The sequence below is a fragment of the Dioscorea cayenensis genome, chromosome 3, assembly GCF_009730915.1.
Source record: "Dioscorea cayenensis subsp. rotundata cultivar TDr96_F1 chromosome 3, TDr96_F1_v2_PseudoChromosome.rev07_lg8_w22 25.fasta, whole genome shotgun sequence".
Lineage (NCBI taxonomy): Eukaryota > Viridiplantae > Streptophyta > Magnoliopsida > Dioscoreales > Dioscoreaceae > Dioscorea > Dioscorea cayenensis.
This window is the reverse complement of record NC_052473.1, coordinates 11310935-11320660: the sequence shown is the minus strand read 5'-3', so window position 1 is coordinate 11320660 and position 9726 is coordinate 11310935.

Genomic DNA, 9726 nt, shown 5'->3' with positions numbered 1-9726 from the left:
TTTCCAAGTCATTGATAAGCAGCATTCCCTGAAGTTTTTGTAGTTATGTGTTATCAATTATTTTTTATTGCACAAAGATATCTTTCATGCTGGATTCTGTAATGATGCATGCCAATGAGTTATTATGTGCTTGACAATTAGCAACTAGTGTTTTTATAATGTTTTAACCTTGGTTATTGTTAAGAGTTGCCAGTGCTCATTTGTATGCCAAGCGATGTTTTCCCTGTTTCTCAAGTTGTTTTTGAGGAGGGATGCCCTTGTTAAATTTAATTTTAAAGTATTTAATTATTATTAGTATTAATAAAGTCAAAATTTGGTTGGCACAAATAAAAGTTTTCCCTTCAACCCAACATTTAAAAAAAAAATCCCCTTAACTCCACATCCTTATCCCGCAACCAAACACTCCCCTATTTATGGTACATAATTCTTATTTGTTTCTACTAATAATCACTATATAGATAGTTCAGATCTATCTGATCAAGTTTCTTATATAAATAAACTTGAAAAACTCAAACACTTGATCAGGAAAATTCATGCAAGCTCAAGAAACCAGGAAAAAAGTAAAACTGAAGCCATGTCACCAAAATAATGATACCAGATTGTATATAACTCTGATTCTTCTCAAATTCAATACACAAGGAGTTAAGACCAAGAACTACAACTTTCTTATATAAAGTTTGGATTAAAACTCACTCAATTAAGCAAGAAAATTCATCCATCATACACCTTACCAGAAAAAAGACCTTAAAAACACTCTTCTATATGAACACATAAATATCTACTGTAAAAGTTCGATGAATCGAAATGAAATGAACCGACTTAGTCAATCCACAGCGTCGATTCTCCTCGGTGCACCGCTTGATCCGTTTCCTTGCCTCGAACTCAAGACAAATCCCTTGATCGACAAATCTCGACCCATTCGGAACAAACACAATCCAAGTCTCTTCTAATGCCTTGAACTTAAACCTCTATCTTTGATGGATTAAATCCTGACCATACGATCAAAGAACCCTAACCCCAACCTTTGGACTTGGCTAACCCCTAACCTTTCGGACTCTTCTGCGCCTCGAACTTATGCAATATCAACGATCAAACAAATCCTCATCATCCGTTTCTTTCCTCCGATCTTCCAAGCTGCTTTAATGAGACTTTTCAAACATGGGAAAAAGGCCAGCATACCCTCTACTTCTTATCAAATGACACGGAGACACCTTTGGCTACGACTTGACTGCTTCTTCTACTGCAATTGTACTTGATCTTCAATCAATTTCAACAAAATCTCCCTTGATTGAAGATGACAAACACCCATTTCACCTCTGAGCGCTTGTGCTTTTTGAATCTTGAGACATTTGGTAAATATATACGCAACTTGTATATCGGTTGAACAATAATTCAAGCGAATTTTTCTTCCTTGCTATAAGTTCTCGAACATGATGATATTTAACATCCATGTGCTTTGTCCTTCCATGAAGAGTTGGATTCTTAGCTATAGCAATGCAAGACTTATTGTCACACCAAATCTGAGTTGCTGCTTCACTAATTAACCCACAATCATATAAAATTTTCTCCATCCATAAACTCTGACAGCAAGCTGAACTTAATGATATGTATTCAGCTTCAGTAGATGATAAGGCCACAATTTCCTGCTTCTTTGAAGCCCAACAAACAGCACCTGAGCCTAGATTAAAGACATAACCTGATGTGCTTTTCCTGTCCTCCTTATCACCACACCAATCACTATCACAGTAACCTTCAAGCACACACTCAACTCCACAATTATACTGAATTCCAAAATTTAAAGAACCAGCAACATACCTCAACACTTGCTTAGCAGCCCCCAGATGAATTCTTGTTGGATTTTGCATGTATCTAGATAATTGATTTACAGCAAACACCAAATCAGGTCTAGTATGGAGTCAAGTATAGCAATTTGCTCAACTAATCTTCCGTAGTTAGTTGCATCATGCGCATCGCTTCTTGAGTGAGTTGCAATTTTTGTACACTGACTCATTGGCACATTCACTGCCTTACATCCCTGCATATTAAAGCGCTTCAACATCTCTTTTGCATACCTCTTACGTGAAACATGTATACCTTAGTCGCTTTGATATATTTTCTAGCCCCAGGAAAAATATTTAATTAGACCCAAATCGACATCTCAAACTCTTGTTTCATTGTTGCTTTGAATTCTTCCACCATCTCCATTGATGATCCTAAGCAAATTAAATCATCAACATACACACATATCAACAGCATCTCTCCTTCATTCTTTATCTTCCTATACAAGGTATGTTCTGTCTCACTTCTGCTGAAATTCTGTGACTCAAACCATCCATCTAACCTTGCATACCAGGCTCTTGGGGCTTGTTTTAAACCATACAAAGCTTTAAATAATTTATACACTTGATCTTCTTTTCCCTGCACTTCAAATCCCTTAGGTTGTGAAACATACACTTCTTCTTCAAGTGTTCCATTCAGAAAGGCTGATTTAACATCTAACTGAAAAATTGGCCAGCCTCTTTGTGCTCCAAGTGCTAAAATCATCCTCACTGTCTCCATTCTTGCCACAGGAGCAAAAACCTCTTCATAGTCAATCCCAAATTCTTGAGCATAGCCTTTAGCAACTAGCCTGGCTTTATACTTGTCAATCTCACCATTAGGTTTCAATTTGGTCTTGTATATCCACTTGACTCCAATTGCCTTCTTTCCTGCTGGTAATTCACAAAGCTTCCAAGTTTTGTTTTTCTGAATTGCATCAATTTCAACTGACATTGCTTGTCTCCAATGATCTGATTTCTCAGCTTCTTCATAACGACTTGGATCGATTACATTTAATGCAAATGAACAGCTCTCATACAAATCTTTCAGTGTTCTAACTTTCTGAGTTGGAGACACATCAATACTAGAATCTGATTCTGGATCTTTCTGAACTGCAGAATTGCCATTCCCATTGTTTCTATCAGTTCCAGCACTTGATTCAGGTTGATTTCTAGTTGCTTGAGTTTCTGCATATAGCCTCAATCTTTCTGTAGAAAATTATCATCTTTGATGTTTGATCACCCAATGCTGTCCACTGCCAAAATTCTGACTCCACAAACCTCACATCTCTGCTGATCAAAACTCTCCCTGAATCGGCAAAATAAATTACTGAGGCTTTTCATTTAAACATAACCAATGAAAAATCCCTTTACCCTGCCCTATCATCCGACTACGTAATTTTTGTATAGCCACATGTACCATAGCTACACAACCAAATACTCTTAAATGAGAAACTTTGGGCTTTGATTCAAACCAAGCTTCATAAGGTGTTCTTCCCCAAAGCGCAAAAAGTTGGTGATACATTGGACGAGATACATCTGCTGCTAAAATTGCTCTCAGCTCGAAACTTTTGGGTAAGTTATTAGTCTTGAGCATACTTCTTGCCTTCTCCACCAAAGTCCTATTTTTCCTTTCAGCTACACCATTCTGCTGAGGAGAATAAGGAGCAGTTAATTCATGCTTTATACCCCTCTGATCATAGAAATCACGAAACTCTTTTGACATAAATTCTCCACCTCTATCCGTTACGAGAATCCTCAACTTTCGATTCACGATTGTCTTTCCACCATTGTGACAAATTTTTTTAAAACAAGCTGAGTACTTCATACTTGAATTTCAGAATATACACCCAGCACATCCTTGAAAAATCATCAATGAAAAGCAGAAAATATTTACCTCCACCATTAGATTCTGTCTCCATAGGACCACATACATCAGCATGTACAAGATGAAGTCTTCTTCTAGCTCTCCAAGACTTGCCAGACAGAAATGGACACCTTGTTAGCTTTCCAAATATACATTCTTCACAATGATTTTTCTTTTCAACTTCAGGTAAACCCAGAACCATCTCCTTCTGTGCAAGCGGCTTCATTCCACAAAAATTCAGGGTGCCCATACCTTCTATGTCACAACATTGTCAATTCATTCATTTTTGGCTAAATAGATGCTGCTCTTGACTTGAAAACTCCACGAAACAGATTGTTAGTATTCTTACGAATTTTGAATAAGATTACGCCGAGTCCTTCCCATCTCTAATGACACTGACCCATCTTCTTTGCTTTGAAAATTAACATCATAACCTCCTCGATTAAGCGTCCCTACACTCGATGAGATTATGTGCCAACAAAGGTACATCTCGAACACCATCAATCAATCTCAAATGCCCATCAAACATTTTTTATTGCAGCCCGATCCTCGCCACACACATTCAATTCTTTATTATCACCTAGATCGACCTTGTCTTTGTGAGTGTTTCATCAAGACTGTGAAAATAATTCTCTTCTTCGGTCATATGACTAGATGTTCCACTATCCAACGACCAAATGGATGAATTCTCCACACCTTGCCCATCATGAACCATGAACAAATGCCCATAATCATCCTTCATTTTACTACATTAGATGAGCTTCACCGCCTCATTTGTATTTCTATACATGCAGACCCAGACAATGAGACCCGATAATGCCCATATTTCTTACATTTAAAGCATTGAATATTTTTGCGGTCCTCCTCTACTAAATCCCCTTCCAAAAGCCCGCCTTTTGACCTCTTCCAAATCGCTTAAAAGCTCTTGTACCACCTCTCTCTGAATTCTCCTGAATTATGTTGTGCTTGCATACTTGCTCTTTGATCACCAAATCAGAAACTCTCACCGACTCTTCCTCTACCTCTAAACCTTCCAACTCTACCTCTTCCCTCTCCAATTAGTTCCACCACTCACGGAACCTCCACCGCATCACAAAAAGGCTTCATGTCTCTCCGGCCTTTCAAGATGGCGGTTAAATCGGCTTCATGAGCTTGAAGAGAGCCACTCAATTCATCAAGAGTCACCTTTGACATATCCCCTGCCTCTTGATTGAAGTCACTACATGTACAAATCTTGATGATAGGCTTCTCATCACCTTCAAAACCACTTGAATCCTTCAAACTCACTTCCCATACCTCTAATCGATTTACCACTGCCCTAATACTCTTGTAAAATAATGCTGAACTGTTTCATCTTCTTTCATCGTAAAAGATCAAATCTTTGCCTCAAAGTTTTCTGCTGCCTAATCGACACCATCCTTGATGTCCCTTGATTCTCATTCTTGATATGATCCCGAGCCTCGCTTTGCGGAATCAAATCTCACAATTCTATGCAAAAATTGTCTCATCTACAGCTTTGCTATAACAGACCTTAGCATCATCTTCACTTTCTTTCTCGTTGGCTTATCGCACTAATGCCTTCCTCAATCACTTCCAAAAGCCTTTGGGATCTAAAAAGGTCTTCATTCTATGGCTCAATGCTCATACCCATCTCCTCCGAAAATAGGTAGAATGTGTGAGATATATCGAGTGTTGGTAGCGGATGATGAGCTTGAAGCCATTGACTGAGTGGTTTTACTTTCTCCTCCTTACTCATCAATCCTTCTCAAATCACTTCACATGACCACACAATTCAACAAAACAATAAGAATCACCGGGACAAGCAAACGAGTAGACAAACAACAACCTCGACTTCTCAACACTGCGGACACCAGACAAAATACCAATCGACCAAAGCGAAACCCGGATCTCAACCATCGAGCTCACGATACCAGCACTAAATCACTATATAGATAGCCGGATCTATCCGATCGAGTTTCTTATATAAGCAACTTAAAACTCTCAAACACTTGATCAGGAAAATTCATACAAGCTCAAGAAAACCAAAATAAAAGTGAAACAGAAGCCATGTCAATAGGAGCAGATTGATGTATAGCTCGGGATGCTTCTACCAGTACTTTACATAGGAAACAAAAGATCAAGTACATCAACTCTCTTATATAAACTTTGAATCAAAACACACTCGAGGGAAGCGAGGAAAATTCAAACATCAATCAACACTTACGTACTCTTCTTACATGAGAACCTCATATTATATCATTTGTGGAGTTCAGTGGTGATTGAGATTTGAACTACGCTCGAATCCCCACTGCGCGTCAATTGTTCCTCGGTTGCACTTGCGGTCATTCAGCCTTGCCGAACTTTTGATACAACGCCATGATCATCAAATCTAAGCCCTTCAAAACAAACCACAATCCACATCTCTTTACATGCCTTGAACTTAAGCCTCTTGCTATGATAGATGAGATCTTGGCCACGATGCTACTGCTAATCTTGTATGCTTGAGATTGTTTTCTCTCGCCTCAAGCTATGTACTCCACTTGGTCTTAAATCGACCATCCGTACATTCCACCGAGTCTTCCAACTGCTTTTCTAGCATGATTTTCAAACAGGAAAAAGCCATGACACGCCGAAACTGCTTAACAAAGTGACACAGGACACGCTTGTGTTGCACTTCACTCTTGCTCCTCTGCAATTGTAATTAATCTTCAATCAGATTTCAACAAAACTTGATGCCAATCAGCAATTAAGCTCATTTACGAATACTTAGTCACAGAAAAGCGTTTGCTTTCAGCGTAAAATGCGCTGCCGCGAAGTGTAGAAGAGTTGTGTCTCCCTTCCTGTCTGAGCAACCCGTGCTTGTTTAAATAAAAGAACTCAAAAACAGACAAAAATTCAATCATGCTTTTCTCCATGAGCTTAAAGAAGAGACCGTGAAATACAATCTTGTTCATTCGCATTGGATTGGATTCAGTAGTAAATGAAAAATAAATTTCAAACAACCCACTCACATTGCTGTTAGTGCTGCCAGCAGGGATGGTATATTAGCACAAAATACTGATTTGAACATAGGTATACATAATTCCAAAGACTTTTCTGCATTTTCATTACAAATCTGCTGAAGAGTTTAAGTACCAACAACATGAAGAATGTTGGAATATCCCAGCTTCTCTATTGCTTAGCATTGTTCTTCTGATCTCTCTCTCATACATGTGACTGTAATGAGACTATAATGATGTGTACTTCAAAATCCACTGAAAATACTCTGAAACCTGTTACCTGACAGCTTCTTAAGAATCTTCTTGGCATCAACCACACCGTTCTCTCAAGCTTCTCTAAATGCTCACATGCCAGCCGAGATAATCTCTCTGCCCATTATAGCTGGGACAATAAAAATAAAATGGATAGCAAATGCTTCTTTAGAACCACCAGGTTTCTCCTCCACCCTGATAAAGTAATTTGATTACGCTTTCTGATGTTGTGATCTTCTCTAATGATTTTCTCTGATTCCTTTGTACTGGAAGCAAACTACAGTATCTCTGCAGCCATTTCTTGGGCTTCAGGTGAGTTTGGTCTCAAGCCACTTCACAGAGTTCTTCCATGAAGCCAGCGTCACCCCATGGCCTTCTTAACTGCAACTTAGAGTCACATAGATGAAGGTGGCCTTCGAGTGCCTGATTCTTGTACAGAAATCTCACCATCCTTTAGAGAGAGAACTCGATCAAGATCCCACAATGAATTAAGCCAGTGATGGAATTCACTGACGAGAAGCATAATCAACTGGATTGCTCTAAGTGCAACCTCTCTGGCTTTGGAAGATTGAGAGGGTGGGATTTGAGAATCTTGGTGGTGACTCCAGCTTCACACCTCCTCAGCAATCACATTCTTCCTTCATGGCACCATCCTGAACGGCCGAGTGATTGCGGAAACTCAATGGCTTCTGTCAACGAGCCTTCTTCCTTTGATCCTCAAGAGGTTAATGAGAGAGACACAGGTCCACTGCTCCATCACTTGGAATCTCTTGATCCTCATGGACGCCTGCAGTTCCTCGAGAACTTCACAAGCTGGACTTGTCTACTGAGCCTGCTGCTCAACTGGCCAAGATCATGAGGCATAGCATGCCAACACCTCCATGAGCTGAAACTGACGGCGTGGTTGTCATGCTCCGGTCATCTTCTTTCAGAGCTCTAGTCACTCTTTGCTTTCACTGCTTCACTTGCGGAATCTTGCGGAGTCTCTCAATCAGTGGAGAGAGAATGCCAGCGATTGAGAAGAAATTCCCCCTGTAGAAGAACTGCAACTACGGCAATCACTGCAATGGCCTCTGCTTTCCACTTGCTCTTGCCAGATGCTAACGTTTGGATTCAAGAACACGTACAAGAACGTCAACAAAGTCAGCAATCTCCACACTGACCGGTATCCTTGCATATGGCTTCTCATCTTCGCCAGGCATCTCTGGGTAATCGTACGAGCCAAAGGCTTTGAGTGTTTCAGCCGCCGCATCTCTCCTACCTTTAGCTGTGCTGAGGCAGGTCCTCTAAGTGACTTCACATCCTCACGCCTGGTGCCAGCGCCCGGGACGCGAGACAACAAGAGCTCCGGCAGGTTTCGAGAGCTCCGAGCGCCGATTTCGGCTGGAGCCTGACTGGCGTGAAGCTCAAGCTCAGAGGCAGCAACATCAAGATCACGGTTCATTTGGAGCTTCCACCACTATACAACCCATTGCTGCACTTGTCAACGAGGTTCGTCCTCATCCTCAGTTGCAGTTGAAACCAAGGTCTGTAGGGAGTTGAACAAGCACTGAATTCTCTCGCCAGGATTTCCACATTTTGTCCTGCAGTTTCTAGAGCGAGTTGAGTTGAGCTGCTGGAGCTTGTGCCCAGAAGCAGCTTTGCCATTTTGTGAGAAGAGATTTTGGCGTGCTGGAATAAAGAGGAAGGGCGTGATGGACTTCATTAGCTCAGATGCTTGCCGGAGATGTTGCCTCTCCGGCCGCAGGACACCATGCGCCTTCTCTGCTCTGTCTTCATTCATATCTCAAGTGTGTGTGTGTTTGTTTGTACTGACGTAGACCAGCATTTATCAAGTCTCATCCAACATATTGATCACGGTAATGGAGTGAAAGCAGTTAGACCGGAGGAGGTTGCAGATTGAGACTTAAGAGAATCAGGGGTTGGTTGGGAGATGTACGGAGAGTGGGGGTTGTTAAACATGATTGGTGAAATTTTTAGTTGGGTTAAGAATTTGAAAGAAAATAGCAAGCGCAACAACAGCAAATCAAAATTCTCTAATCAAAGCTATAATTAGCATACGGACTTCTGCGCTTATTTAAAAAAAAAAAAAGATATTTGAGGTTGAAAAACACTAAACCTTCTCAAAAAGTTTAATGGAAAGTAAGCAGAAAAGCTGAGACTAATGAGTGAAAATTTAATAAACATGAAGGGAAAGATTCTCAGTGTGATGGACCAGTGATAGCATCATTTGAGGCCTAGAGAAGGCCATATCCACAACTATAGAGACGAGGCAGAGACATGCCATTTCTCCCCATGTGAATGAACCTCTTTGCAGTATATCCTCATTTGGCCTTTCATTAACTTTGAGAACCAACAGGTGTTGAAATTCATGAACACAGAAGAGAGACATGTTTGACTTTTATTACATCTTTATGAGACCTCAAAAGAGAGGACAAAGAAGGCAGAGGAGTAGCAAGGCATTATTGGGGTCACAAAGACCGAAGAAGAAGATAAGCTTTGGATGAGGCAACAGGAAATTGGCCATGTGGATGCATATGGGATGCATGCAAAGGGTGAAGAACACCTGCAAAACTATAATGATAAATAAACAACAAAATAAAGTGGTCCTAGTTCAGCGGTAGCACCTGGTAGTTCTCCTTCATTTACTAATAATGCACACCTGCCTGTATGTTTTGTAAACCCTTCTCCACTTTAATCATGCTGATTGCCGAGTTATTAATCTCTATTCTTGCTTGTGCTCCTTAACAAGAGATAGTAAATCATAAAGAGTGAATAGCAATACGTAACA